Genomic DNA, 15109 nt, shown 5'->3' with positions numbered 1-15109 from the left:
GGTTCTAGAACAGCTTCTATCCCAGTTCTATCTGCCTGTTAAATCAGTTTCTGGAACACAGGTTCTAGAACAGCTTCTATCCCAGTTCTATCTGCCTGTTAAATCAGTTTCTGGACCACAGGTTCTAGAACAGCTTCTATCCCAGTTCTATCTGCCTGTTAAATCAGTTTCTGGACCACAGGTTCTAGAACAGCTTCTATCCCAGTTCTATCTGCCTGTTAAATCAGTTTCTGGACCACAGGTTCTAGAACAGCTTCTATCCCAGTTCTATCTGCCTGTTAAATCAGTTTCTGGACCACAGGTTCTAGAACAGCTTCTATCCCAGTTCTATCTGCCTGTTAAATCAGTTTCTGGACCACAGGTTCTAGAACAGCTTCTATCCCAGTTCTATCTGCCTGTTAAATCAGTTTCTGGACCACAGGTTCTAGAACAGCTTCTATCCCAGTTCTATCTGCCTGTTAAATCAGTTTCTGAACCACAGGTTCTAGAACAGCTTCTATCCCAGTTCTATCTGCCTGTTAAATCAGTTTCTGGACCACAGGTTCTAGAACAGCTTCTATCCCAGTTCTATCTGCCTGTTAAATCATCAACCTAAACTGTTGTCATCAGACTATTACAACATGACTGAACCTTTTGGGTTCCTTTTCTGATCTTTTACCACTTTGCATTTTTTATGATATATTTTACTGTTTGTGTTTGTACCACAGGAGGTTGGTGGGACCTTATTTAGGGAGGACAGGCTTGTAATGGCTGGAGTGGAATAAGTGGAATGGTATTAAACACGTGGTTTCCATGTGTTCCATTTCATTCACTCTGTTCCAGACATTATTATGAGCCGTCCTCCCCTCAGCAGCCTCCTCTGGTATGTACTGTCCTGTATGTGAGAGAGATCCAACAAGGAATTACAATGTATGTATTACTTTTAATACCTGCAAATGTCAAATAAACTACTGGAACTCCTTATGAATGTCTGCAGCCGACAAGAGGTGAAAATATTACCGGAATATTCTGCAAAATGTTGATGAAGACGTCACTCAATCCACCCAAAACAACATGCAGTCTTTCCACAAGACCCATGAAGTTATAGTGTGACGTTATGAGTCGACGTTAAAGTAACATTCTCACAACATACTGCACTTGTTTTATCCTGTTTTAGATGTATCCTCTGTTTAAACATTTAAACTCTTACAATAACACTTAAAATACCAATGTGATCATTTCTTGTCTTTTATGTTGGGAAAAACAAATTGTACAATTATATGTGGACATACGCTCCATAGTTGTACAAGTATACATGGTTATATTGTACTTTTCATAATAAAACATACTTGAAACAAGAAAAAGCATGTTAATTGTGAAAACAATTTCGTTATTGATTTTACATTGCTTCTCCCTGTCTCATGTTGACGTTTGGCATGAATCTTGACCTGGAGGTAGAACTGTGCGATTTCCTCTAGATATGTCAGCTGCAAAGTCAGAATTGGCTGTGGAAAATGTTGTTTTATGGTCTTAATTTAAGGGAAGGATTAGCAGTGTGGTTAGGGTTGAGGTTAGGATTAAAATTGGATTGTATTACTTTGTGCCTGTGCCAGCTAGTAACCACTTTGCTGAACTGCCTCCAGGGCAAGATTCATGACAATAAATACCAACCTGCCTCCAGAACAAGATTCATGACAATAAATGCCAACCTGCCTCCCAGTCATCCCCTCCTTATCTTTACAAGGCTGCAGAACATGCAAGCTAGTGATGTGGGGGTTCTCTCATAACCCTCAGTCCCCAGGTGGGTAGATGGCAGGTTGAATAAAGAGAAGCTAGTGATGTGGGGGTTCTCTCATAACCCTCAGTCCCCAGGTGGGTAGATGGCAGGTTGAATAAAGAGAAGCTAGTGATGTGGGGGTTCTCTCATAACCCTCAGTCCCCAGGTGGGTAGATGGCAGGTTGAATAAAGAGAAGCTAGTGATGTGGGGGTTCTCTCATAACCCTCAGTCCCCAGGTGGGTAGATGGCAGGTTGAATAAAGAGAAGCTAGTGATGTGGGGGTTCTCTCATAACCCTCAGTCCCCAGGTGGGGAGATGGCAGGTTGAATAAAGAGAAGCTAGTGATGTGGGGGTTCTCTCATAACCCTCAGTCCCCAGGTGGGTAGATGGCAGGTTGAATAAAGAGAAGCTAGTGATGTCGGGGTTCTCTCATAACCCTCAGTCCCCAGGTGGGTAGATGGCAGGTTGAATAAATAGAAAACAAAAGGCAACATAAAACAATCCATAAATGTATAATTATTATGTAATTTACACAAAACATTAAGGACACCTTTCTTTCCATGACAAACTGACCAGGCGTAACTCAATATTAGGAAGGTATCCTTAATATTTTGTCCTCTCAGTGGCTCTGACCCTTTACATAACAGCCCATCCTCTTTTCCAGGAAACCTTCTTTAAATTTCCCCAAATGCTTCAACACTGATGATTTCTCTCACAGCTGCTCCAGGGCCTCTTAGGTTGAGGAGTCATTCTCTTCTAACCTGATCACAGCTGCTCCAGGGCCTCTTGGGTTGAGGAGTCATTCTCTTCTAACCTGATCACAGCTGCTCCAGGGCCTCTTGGGTTGAGGAGTCATTCTCTTCTAACCTGATCACAGCTGCTCCACGGCCTCTTGGGTTGAGGAGTCATTCTCTTCTAACCTGATCACAGCTGCTCCAGGGCCTCTTGGGTTGAGGAGTCATTCTCTTCTAACCTGATCACAGCTGCTCCAGGGCCTCTTGGGTTGAGGAGTCATTCTCTTCTAACCTGATCACAGCTGCTCCAGGGCCTCTTGGGTTGAGGAGTCATTATCTTCTAACCTGATCACAGCTGCTCCAGGGCCTCTTGGGTTGAGGAGTCATTCTCTTCTAACCTGATCACAGCTGCTCCAGGGCCTCTTGGGTTGAGGAGTCATTCTCTTCTAACCTGATCACAGCTGCTCCAGGGCCTCTTGGGTTGAGGAGTCATTCTCTTCTAACCTAGTCACAAACAAAGACAAGATTCAAACAAATAAACATGATGGTCCAACATAATAGGGGGGGGTATAGGGAAGGTAGGGGAGAGGAGGGGGGTATAGGGAAGGTAGGGGAGAGGAGGGGGGCATAGGGAAGGTCGGGGAGAGGAGGGGGTATAGGGAAGGTAGGGGAGAGGAGGGGGTATAGGGAAGGTAGGGGAGAGGAGGGGGGTATTGGGAAGGTAGGGGAGAGGAGGGGGGTATAGGGAAGGTAGAGGAGAGGAGGGGTTATAGGGAAGGTAGGGGAGAGGACTGGGGTATAGGGAAGGTAGGGGAGAGGAGGGGGGTATAGGGAAGGTAGAGGAGAGGAGGGGGTATAGGGAAGGTAGAGGAGAGGAGGGGGTATAGGGAAGGTAGAGGAGAGGAGGGGGTATAGGGAAGGTAGGGGAGAGGAGGGGGTATAGGGAAGGTAGGGGAGAGGAGGGGGTATAGGGAAGGTAGGGGAGAGGAGGGGGTATAGGGAAGGTAGGGGAGAGGAGGGGGGGTATAGAGAAGGTAGGGGAGAGGAGGGGGTATAGGGAAGGTAGGGGAGAGGAGGGGGTATAGGGAAGGTAGGGGAGAGGAGGGGGAATAGGGAAGGTAGGGGAGAGGAGGGGGGGTATAGAGAAGGTAGGGGAGAGGAGAGGGTATAGGGAAGGTAGGGGAGAGGAGGTGGTAGGGGGGAAGGTAGGGGAGAGGAGGGGGTATAGGGAAGGTAGGGGAGAGGAGGGGGTATAGGGAAGGTAGGGGAGAGGAGGGGGGTATAGGGAAGGTAGGGGAGAGGAGGGGGTATAGGGAAGGTAGGGGAGAGGAGGGGGGTATAGGGAAGGTAGGGGAGAGGAGGGGGTATAGGGAAGGTAGGGGAGGGAGGGGGGTATAGGGAAGGTAGGGGAGAGGAGGGGGTATAGGGAAGGTAGGGGAGAGGAGGGGGTATAGGGAAGGTAGGGGAGAGGAGGGGGTATAGGGAAGGTAGGGGAGAGGAGGGGGTATAGGGAAGGTAGGGGAGAGGAGGGGGGTATAGGGAAGGTAGGGAGAGGAGGGGGGACTTCCTCCATGTCCTCCAGACTTCGTGTCAGGTAAGCAGCCTCCAAGTCTACCCTCACCAACTGACCAGACTGAGTGAGTTCTGAACATCCCTCTCTGTCCTCTGATACTGCGTCCAAGTCTTCTTGGGTCTTTCTGGTGTCTCTGTCTTGACTCTTTAGTGAGTTTTTTCAGTTCTTTCCCAGGCTGCCTGAAAAACACAAAAAGATGGCACATACATAAGAGTTATAAACTATCAAAATAAAGAGAATCCCACACTCCATATATAAACTCCCAGTCATTTATTGGGTATTTACCAACGTTTCAGCATCACTGTGCCTTCTTCAGGGTGATGTCATCAATACTTGAACCAGGTTATGTAGACAAACAGTGCAATTAGTGCAACCAATGACAATAGAGAGGGGTGTGTCATAATGATTAAGTTAATTACAATGAACTAATGAAACTGTTAAAAAAAACTATAGTTTATGGCATATTAAATATAAAAAAATAGTAGGGTATATTATATATATCCGGCTCTCCATGTAATCTGATTCATTATGATCTAGGATCAGGTCCCCCCTCTCCATGTAATCTGATTCATTATGATCTAGGATCAGGTCCCCCCTCTCCATGTAATCTGATTCATTATGATCTAGGATCAGGTCCCCCCTCTCCATGTAATCTGATTCATTATGATCTAGGATCAGGTCGCCCCTCTCCACGTAATCTGATTCATTATGATCTAGGATCAGGTCCCCCCTGTCCATGTAATCTGATTCATTATGATCTAGGATCAGGTCCCCCTCTCTCCATGTAATCTGATTCATTATGATCTAGGATCAGGTCCCCCCTCTCCATGTAACCTGATTCATTATGATATAGGATCAGGTCCCCCCTCTCCATGTAATCTGATTCATTATGATCTAGGATCAGGTCCCCCCTCTCCATGTAATCTGATTCATTATGATCTAGGATCAGGTCCCACCTCTCCATGTAATCTGATTCATTATAATCTAAGGTCAGGTCGCCCCTCTCCACGTAATCTGATTCATTATGATCTAGGATCAGGTCCCCCCCTCAGCATGTAATCTGATTCATTAAGATCTAGGAACAGGTCCCCCCTCTCCATGTAATCTGATTCATTATGATCAAGGATCAGGTCCCCCCTCCTCTCCATGTAATCTGATTCATTATGATCTAGGATCAGGTCCCCCTCTCCATGTAATCTGATTCATTATCATCTAGGATCAGGTCCCCCCTCTCCATGTAATCTGATTCATTATGATCTAGGATCAGGTCCCCCTCTCCACGTAATCTGATTCATTATGATCTAGGATCAGGTCCCTCCTCTCCATGTAATCTGACTCATTATGATATAGGATCAGGTCCCTCCTCTCCATGTAATCTGATTCATTATGATATAGGATCAGGTCCCCCCTCTCCATGTAATCTGATTCATTATGATCTAGGATCAGGTCCCCCCCTCTCCATGTAATCTGATTCATTAAGATCTAGGAACAGGTCCCCCCTCTCCATGTAATCTGATTCATTATGATCTAGGATCAGGTCCCCCCTCCTCTCCATGTAATCTGATTCATTATGATCTAGGATCAGGTCCCCCCTCTCCATGTAATCTGATTCATTATGATCTAGGATCAGGTACCCCCTCTCCATGTAATCTGATTCATTATGATCTAGGATCAGGTCCCCCTCTCCATGTAATCTGATTCATTATCATCTAGGATCAGGTCCCCCCTCTCCATGTAATCTTATTCATTATGATCTAGGATCAGGTCCCCCTCTCCACGTAATCTGATTCATTATGATCTAGGATCAGGTCCCTCCTCTCCATGTAATCTGACTCATTATGATATAGGATCAGGTCCCTCCTCTCCATGTAATCTGATTCATTATGATATAGGATCAGGTCCCCCCTCTCCATGTAATCTGATTCATTATGATCTAGGATCAGGTCCCACCTCTCCATGTAATCTGATTCATTATAATCTAAGATCAGGTCGCCCCTCTCCATGTAATCTGATTCATTATGATCTAGGATCAGGTCCCCCCCTCTCCATGTAATCTGATTCATTAAGATCTAGGAACAGGTCCCCCCTCTCCATGTAATCTGATTCATTATGATCTAGGATCAGGTCCCCCCTCCTCTCCATGTAATCTGATTCATTATGATCTAGGATCAGGTCCCCCCTCTCCATGTAATCTGATTCATTATGATCTAGGATCAGGTACCCCCTCTCCATGTAATCTGATTCACTATGATCTAGGATCAGGTCCCCCCTCTCCATGTAATCTGATTCATTATGATCTAGGATCAGGTCCCCCCCTCTCCATGTATTCTGATTCATTATGATCTAGGATCAGGTCCCCCCCGTCCATGTAATCTGATTCATTATGATCTAGGATCAGGTTCCCCCTCTCCATGTAATCTGATTCATTATGATATAGGATCTTTTTATTTTTATTATTTCACCTTTATTTAACCAGGTAGGCCAGTTTAGAATAAGTTCTCATTTACAACTGCGACCTGGCCAAGAATAAAGAAAAGCAGTGTGACAGAAACAACAACACAGAGTTACATGGCATAAACAAGCGTACAGTCAACACAACAGAAAAAAGAAAGTCTATATACAGTGTGTGCAAATGGCGTGAGGAGGTATGGCAATAAATAGGCCGTAGTAGCAAAGTAATGACAATTTAGCTGATTAACACTGGAGTGATAGATGAGCAGATGATGATGTGTAAGTAGAGATACTGGTGTGCAAAAGAGCAGCAAAGTAAATAAAAACAATATGGGGATGAGGTAGGTAGATTGGGTGGGCTATTTACAGATGGACTATGTACAGCTGCAGCGATCGGTTAGCTGCTCAGATAGCTGATGTTTAAAGTTAGTGAGGGAGCAATAAGTCTCCGCCTTCAGCGATTTTTGCAATTCGTTCCAGTCACTGGCAGCAGAGAACTGGAAGGAAAGGCGGCCAAAGGAGGTGTTGGCTTTGGGGAATGAACAGTGAGATGTACCTGCTGGAGCGCGTGCTACGGGTGGGTGTTGTTATCGTGACCAGTGAGCTGAGCTAAGGCGGAGCTTTACCTAGCATAGACTTATAAATGACCTGGAGCCAGTGGGTCTGACGACAAATATGTAGCGAGGGCCAGCCGACTAAAATGACCTGAGTTGCAATCATGAAAAAAAACTACCCGGCCTTCATGGTTTGACATTGAGAACATTGGGAGAGATGAGAGCTGACGTTTTAGTAAATGTGCAGATTACGTATCTCAGTCACAGACAAGAAGCTCAATTAACCTCTATGGGCTAGGTGGGACGCTAGCGTGCCACCCGTGGTGCACTCCATCAACAGCAGGTGCATTTCAAGAGCGGCAAATTTGAATCCAAATAAATGTCAAAATTCAAATTTTTCAAACATACAACTATTTTACACCCTTTGAAAGATAAACATCTCCTTAATCTAACCACGTTTTACGATTTCAAAAAGGTTTTACGGCGAAAGCATAAATTTAGAGTATGTTAGGACAGTACATTTACAAGAGTTGTGTGTAATGTTTTGTCAATTCAAAGACAGGGTCACCAAAACCATAAAACCAGCTAAAATGATGCACTAACCTTTTACAATCTCCATCAGATGACACTCCTAGGACATTATGTTAGACAATGCATGCATTTTTAGTTCTATCAAGTTCATATTTATATCCAAAAACAGCGTTTTACTATGGCATTGATGTTGAGGAAATCGTTTCCCTCCAATAACCGGCAGTCAAGTCAGCGTCACAAATTAAATAATTAAAATTAGAAAACATTGGTAAAATATTATATTGTCATTTAAAGAATTATAGATTTACATCTCTTGAACGCAATCAACTTGCCAGATTTAAAAATAACCTTACTGGGAAATCACACTTTGCAATAATCTGAGCACTGCGCCCAGAAAAATACGCGTTGCGATACAGACTAGACGTCATGTTGGGGAGATCTAAAATCGAAAATACTATGTAAATAATCCATTACCTTTGATTCTCTTCATCAGATGTCACTTCCAGGTATCACAGGTCCATAACGAATGTAGTTTTGTTCAAAAAAGCTCATCATTTATGTCCAAAAATCTCCGTCTTGTTAGCACATGATCTAAGCCAGCTGGACTTCTCGTCATGAACGAGGGGAAAAAATATATTTACGTTCGTTCAAACATGTCAAACGTTGTATAGCATAAATCATTAGGGCCTTTTTTAACCTGTTAGGGCTAGGGGGCAGCATTGACACGGCTGGATAAAAAACATACCCGATTTAATCTGGTTACCACTCCTACCCAGTAACTAGAATATGCATATACTTATTACATATGGATAGAAAACACCCTAAATTTTCTAAAACTGTTTGAATGGTGTCTGTGAGTATAACAGAACTCAAATGGCAGGTCAAAACCTGAGAGATTCCTTTACAGGAAGTGGCCTGTCTGACCATTTGTTGAACTTCTTTTCCATCTCTATCATTTACTAAGGATCTCTGCTCTAACGTGACACTTCCCACGTCGTCCATAGGCGCTCAGAGCCCGGGAAAAAACAGAATGTCGTCATTCCAGCCCCAGGCTGAAACACATTATCGCCTTTCTCAAGTGGCCGATCAAGAGACACTAGCTTATGCGCGTGACCCCGACCGCCCCCGCCTTTGGGATTTTTTCCTCTGTTTGCCGAAAAGGAGATTCCCTGTCGGAATATTATCGCTTTTCTACGAGAAAAATGTCGTAAAAATGGATTTTAAACAGCGGTTGACATGCTTCGAAGTACGGTCATGGAATACTTAGAATTTTATTGTCACGAATTGCGCCAAGCGCGTGACACTTCTTTACTATTTCGGATAGTGTCTGGAACGCACGAACAAAACGCCGCTATTCGGATATAACGATGGATTATTTTGGACCAAACCAACATTTGTTATTGAAGTAGCTGTCCTGGGTGTGCATTCTGACGAAGACAACAAAAGGTAATGAAATTTTTATAATAGTAAATATGATTATGGTGAGTGCTAAACTTGCCGGGTGTCTAAATAGCGAGCCCGTGATGCCTGGGCTATGTACTTAGAATATTGCAAAATGTGCTTTCACCAAAAAGCTATTTTAAAATCGGACATATCGAGTGCATAGAGGAGGTCTGTATCTATAATTCTTAAAATAATTGTTATGCTTTTTGTGAACGTTTATCGTGAGTAATTTAGTAAAATGTTAGCGAATTCCCCGGAAGTTTGCTTTGGGTATGCTAGTTCTCAACATCACATGCTAATGTAAAAAGCTGGTTTTTGATATAAATATGAAATTGATTGAACAAAACATGCATGTATTGTATAACATAATGTCCTAGGGTTGTCATCTGATGAAGATCATCAAAGGTGAGTGCTGCATTTAGCTGTCTTCTGGGTTTTGGTGACATTATATGCTGGCTTGAAAAATGGGTGTCTGATTATTTCTGGCTTGGTACTCTGCTGACATAATCTAATGTTTTGCTTTCGTTGTAAAGCCTTTTTGAAATCGGACAGTGTGGTTAGATTAACGAGAGTCTTGTCTTTAACCTCTCTAGGCTAGGCGGGACGAATTCGTCCCACCTACGTAACAGCCACGGCTATCCTGTGGCGCGATTTTCAAAACCTTAAAAATCCTATTACTTCAATTTCTCAAACATATGACTATTTTACAGCCATTTAAAGATAAGACTCTCGTTAATCTAACCACACTGTCCGATTTCAAAAAGGCTTTACAACGAAAGCAAAACATTAGATTATGTCAGCAAACTTCCGGGGAATTCGCTAACATTTTACTAAATTACTCACGATAAATGTTCACAAAAAGCATAACAATTATTTTAAGAATTATAGATACAGACCTCCTCTATGCACTCGATATGTCCGATTTTAAAATAGCTTTTTGGTGAAAGCACATTTTGCAATATTCTAAGTACATAGCCCAGGCATCACGGGCTCGCTATTTAGACACCCGGCAAGTTTAGCACTCACCATAATCATATTTACTATTGTAAAAATTTCATTACCTTTTGTTGTCTTCGTCAGAATGCACACCCAGGACAGCTACTTCAATAACAAATGTTGGTTTGGTCCAAAATAATCCATCGTTATATCCGAATAGCGGCGTTTTGTTCGTGCGTTCCAGACACTATCCGAAATAGTAAAGAAGTGTCACGCGCTTGGCGCAATTCGTGACAATAAAATTCTAAGTATTCCATGACCGTACTTCGAAGCATGTCAACCGCTGTTTAAAATCAATTTTTACGACATTTTTCTCGTAGAAAAGCGATAATATTCCGACAGGGAATCTCCTTTTCGGCAAACAGAGGAAAAAATCCCAAAGGCGGGGGCGGTCGGGGTCACGCGCATAAGCTAGTGTCTCTTGATCGGCCACTTGAGAAAGGCGATAATGTGTTTCAGCCTGGGGCTGGAATGACGACATTCTGTTTTTTCCCGGGCTCTGAGCGCCTATGGACGACGTGGGAAGTGTCACGTTAGAGCAGAGATCCTTAGTAAATGATAGAGATGGAAAAGAAGTTCAACAAATGGTCAGACAGGCCACTTCCTGTAAAGGAATCTCTCAGGTTTTGACCTGCCATTTGAGTTCTGTTATACTCACAGACACCATTCAAACAGTTTTAGAAAATTTAGGGTGTTTTCTATCCATATGTAATAAGTATATGCATATTCTAGTTACTGAGTAGGAGTGGTAACCAGATTAAATCGGGTATGTTTTTTATCCAGCCGTGTCAATGCTGCCCCCTAGCCCTAACAGGTTAAATGGCTGTAAAATAGTCATATGTTTGAAAAATTGAAGTAATAGGATTTTTAAGGTTTTGAAAATCGCGCCACAGGATAGCAGTGGCTGTTACGTAGGTGGGACGAATTCGTCCCGCCTAGCCTAGAGAGGTTAACCAGAACATGAATAATATTCAAGGTGGACGAATGCATACTCTTTTATAACGTATTGGAACGAGGGTACCCAACATGAACTCGCGCGCCAGGTGTCTAATGGGCCATCATCGTTCCATGGCTCTTGTTCGGTCAGATCTCCCTCCAGAAGACTCAAAACACTTTGTAAAGGCTGGTGACATCTAGTGGAAGCAATAGGAAGTGCCAAAATATTCCTCAGCCCCTGTGTTTTTCAATGGGATAGGTTTAAAGGTAATACAACACATCAGGTATCCACTTCCTGTCAGAAAATGTCTCAGGGTTTTGCCTGCCAAATGAGTTCTGTTATACTCACAGACACCATTCAAACAGTTTTAGAAAATGTAGGGTGTTTTCTATCCATATGTAATAAGTATATGCATATTCTAGTTACTGGGTAGGAGTGGTAACCAGATTAAATCGGGTATATTTTTTTATCCAGCCGTGTCAATACTGCCCCCTAGCCCTAACAGGTTAAGACATTATCTTCACCACTGGGACTGGGGACAACAGGACCACAGGCCAAATAATACAGCTCAACACCTCCACACTACCACAGTGAGTAGAATCAGGATTCTGAACACAGAAAACTTGCAGAATTATTAATGATGAATTGTATTAGACGTTATTAGACATTTCTGTTGTTGAGGAGGATGGGAGACCCACAGAGACGTCAAAATGTGTTTCTAAAATCGTCAAAGAGTAATTATTTTAACCTAAAGCATTTAATAAAGACACTTATAGTACAATATTATGGGGAATAGGAATGAGAGGGCTACTTACACCATTTTGGGAAGGGATCACAGCAGTGATTGAATGAGGGTATGAGGCATGAGTTGAGGTGTTCAGAGACTTGACCAGTGCAGGACAGGATTTGACTGGGAAGACAATAACACAAAAACACTACACAGTGAGACAAAAGAGCTAAGAATGAGTTACTCCAAGCAAGGAGTCAAATAGATGTGTAATAATGTGATTGTGATTGTGATTGACTCTACATAAAGTAATGAGAGAAAAATTGACAGGGGTTCCCTCACTGTGCTTAGAGAGGAAACATTCAATGTGCCAGTGGATGAGGGGGCCACATGAGACGTGGCTTCCAGTTCATGTGAGGAGGTAGTTGACAATGGTAGTGGAGTGGTCATCGCTTGTTAAACCATGGAACAGGAGGGGACTCAGCTGGAAATACAGACAGCAGATACGTTCCCTTGAAGCTGAGCCATCGTAGGTTTGAACAACAAGTTTGTCCATGAAGATAAACACGGAATTCACATCTCGCCCACTTGACAAATCAAAGTAGCCCAAGAAACTTTTTCTGAATAAAGCCCTGATCATCCACATACAGAACCTGACAATAACTGAGAACGGCAAGCAGACTGGTGGCAACCATAGGTCCCAGAGTGGGGGGGGGGATTTTTTTGCACTGGGGCCCAGAGTTTGTCCTTATCTGTTGACCTAACCAGGAAAACTCTGGACCCTATAAGGTATGACAGTGATGAATCAGTTGTAAAAGGTTTTGTAAGGGCTCTGATGGAACCAGTTTTAACTAAATCAGGGCACATGGTTTTAATAACTCTTAGTGCTCGCGGACCGCTAGCGAAACATCTACGACAACATCCGGTGAAATTGCAGAGCTCCAAATTCAAAATATAAATATATTAAACATTCATGAAAATACAAGTGTCATACATCATTTAAAAGCTTAGAATCTTGGCAATCGAACTGCGTTGTCAGATATCAAAAAGGCTTTACGGTGAAAGCATAGGTTTCGATTATCTGAGGACAGCACCCCACAACAACATATTTTCCAAACAAGCACAGACGTCACAGAATCCCAAATAGCGATAAAATAAATCACTTACCTTTGAAGATCTTCCTCTGTTTGCAATTCCAAGGGTCCCAGCTACAGAATGAATGGTCGTTTTGTTCGATAAAGTCCTTCTTTATATGCCAAAATAGTCTGTTTAGCAGGCGCCATGACTTCAGAAATCCACTCCTTCAACATGCAGACAAAGAAGTTCTAAAAGCTACCAGTAAATTTCGTCCAAACAAGTCAAATAACGTGTCTATATCATCCTCAGGTTGTCTAAAATGTAAATAAACTATAATATTTCATACGGAAAGTACTGTGTTCAATAGGAATGACAAATTCGCAAGTGCGCACCCTCTCCATCGCGCACAAAAACACTGATGTGACCCAAGCAGTCAGCTCACTGAAAGTGTAAATATTTATTTATTTTTCAAAATAGAAGCCTCAAAACCTTGAATAAATACTGCTGACATCTAGTGGAAGCTATTATGAATTGCAATCTGGGTGACAGACATAGGAGTTTTCAATAGCTTTACAAATATGAGCCTGTTATTTTATTTATTTATTTTTTGGTCGGATTTTCTTTGGGTTTTCGCCTGCCATATCTGTTCTGTTATACTCACAGACATTATTTTAACAATTTTGGAAACGTCAGAGTGTTTTCTTTCCAAATCTACCAATTATATGCATAGCTTCTGGGCCTGAGTAACAGGCATTTTACTTTGGGCTCGCCAGACTCTCTGAACTTCCGAAAACTGCCCCCTAGCCCTAAGACGTTTTAACGGTCCTCACACTGTTAATGCTCTCATTTCATAGATGCGTACTGCTCACCTGTTCATCTCGTAATGAATAATGTGGAAATTGAGCAAGTTGAGGTGACTAAACTGCTTGGAGTAACCCTGGATTGTAAACTGCCATGGTCAAAACATATTGATACGACAGTAGCTAAGATGTGGAGAAGTCTTTCCATAATAAAGCCCTGCTCTACATTTTTAACAACACTATCAACAAGGCAGGTCCTACAGGCCCTAGTTTCTACCTTCTGTCATGGGAATTCTGTTCCCAATGTTCATAAACTGAACTTCAATTAAACTACTCAGTCTGCCCCCCAGAGGGTGTAAGATTCTGGTTGAATGAAGCAGACGGAGAGCCAGCCTACAATTGGTCAGAATGTTTATTTACGAGAGTTCTGAATATCATACAATGTACACAGCCTTTTATACGTGACATTTGGTCATACTATATGTCATACCCCTTACAAATGCCCCTCCTCTTCTTTAACACTGTCAATGCTTATTTACAAGTCTTCTCCATCTCATACATTGCTTATCATATCCTGCCCCATGTTACATAATCTACTGCAAGCCTAAAGGTTTCTCCCCTCCCTGGTTGGGGAGAGCTTCTTCCTGTTATCAGTTTCACAGTGGTCACAAGTTGTCTGCTGTCTGGTTGCTTACATTGCTAAATCATTAAGCTTCAACTTTTCCGACACACACACATTAGTACATTCATCTTATAATCACTCGGTTATACCTTTTCAGGGTGAAATCATTTAGTCAAAACTTTAATCATATTATTTCCATTACAATCCACCCTATTGGCTAAATATTTCACATACACTATAACACATCTATTTTTATTGGATTCAGAAATGTCACACAAAATCAAAATAGATCAAAGAAAACGAATACATGTATTTTCATTACATACTTATCAATGACTGTTCTAAGCCTATGTCCAGTCATAACTCTTCGGATTAGGATTTTTGCTATGACCTTCATTTAGAGAAACAGTCTTGCTAAACATGGGCTCCTCGTAATTGAATGAATCCTGCACCAGGCTCGGCGGTAGGTATTTGTCATCCCACTGGTCTGAACTCGGAATCGGTCCGTATCTCACCATCTGCTCCGTCATCGATTTCTCCAGAGCCCTGGAAATGAGACCTCTCGCACAAGGGACCAAACAACAACCACATAATATCAACACAGTCATACAGGTGAAAGCAGCCCACGACACAGTGATTACAACCTTTTTCCATTTTCCGAACGTACTATCAAACCATCCCGTGAGTGCCGTGTCCACCCCGGAATTTTCTGCTAACTCCTGAGCTAAATTGTTTAGACCGGCCAGGGCCTTGGTCACTGATCCATCTGGAGCTGTGTTCTCAGGGATGAAAGTACAGCATTCAGATCCGAACATCACACACACACCACCCTTTTCAGCCAGAAGCATATCCAAAGCTATTCTATTCTGCAATACCATCAAAGTGGTCGCAGCTGTCTGTTCTGCTA

At 42.7% G+C, this 15109-nt stretch overlaps 1 long non-coding RNA gene across 1 annotated transcript; it reads right to left on the bottom strand.

Annotated features, from left to right (window-relative positions):
• Positions 1–2860: 2860 nt before the first annotated feature.
• On the bottom strand, positions 2861–12319 carry LOC145867003 (uncharacterized). Its single transcript, XR_014383186.1, has 3 exons — positions 12046–12319; positions 11792–11886; positions 2861–2990 (listed from the first exon to the last, which is right to left on the bottom strand). It is a non-coding gene; the product is annotated as an uncharacterized LOC145867003 (long non-coding RNA).
• Between the last annotated feature and the right edge of the window lie 2790 nt (positions 12320–15109).

The sequence above is a fragment of the Salmo salar genome, unplaced genomic scaffold (genome assembly GCF_965601325.2).
Source record: "Salmo salar unplaced genomic scaffold, fSalSal1 ptg000152l, whole genome shotgun sequence".
Taxonomy (NCBI): domain Eukaryota; kingdom Metazoa; phylum Chordata; class Actinopteri; order Salmoniformes; family Salmonidae; genus Salmo; species Salmo salar.
Note: the sequence above shows the minus strand (reverse complement) of the source record. Positions and strands in the feature narration are given on the sequence as shown.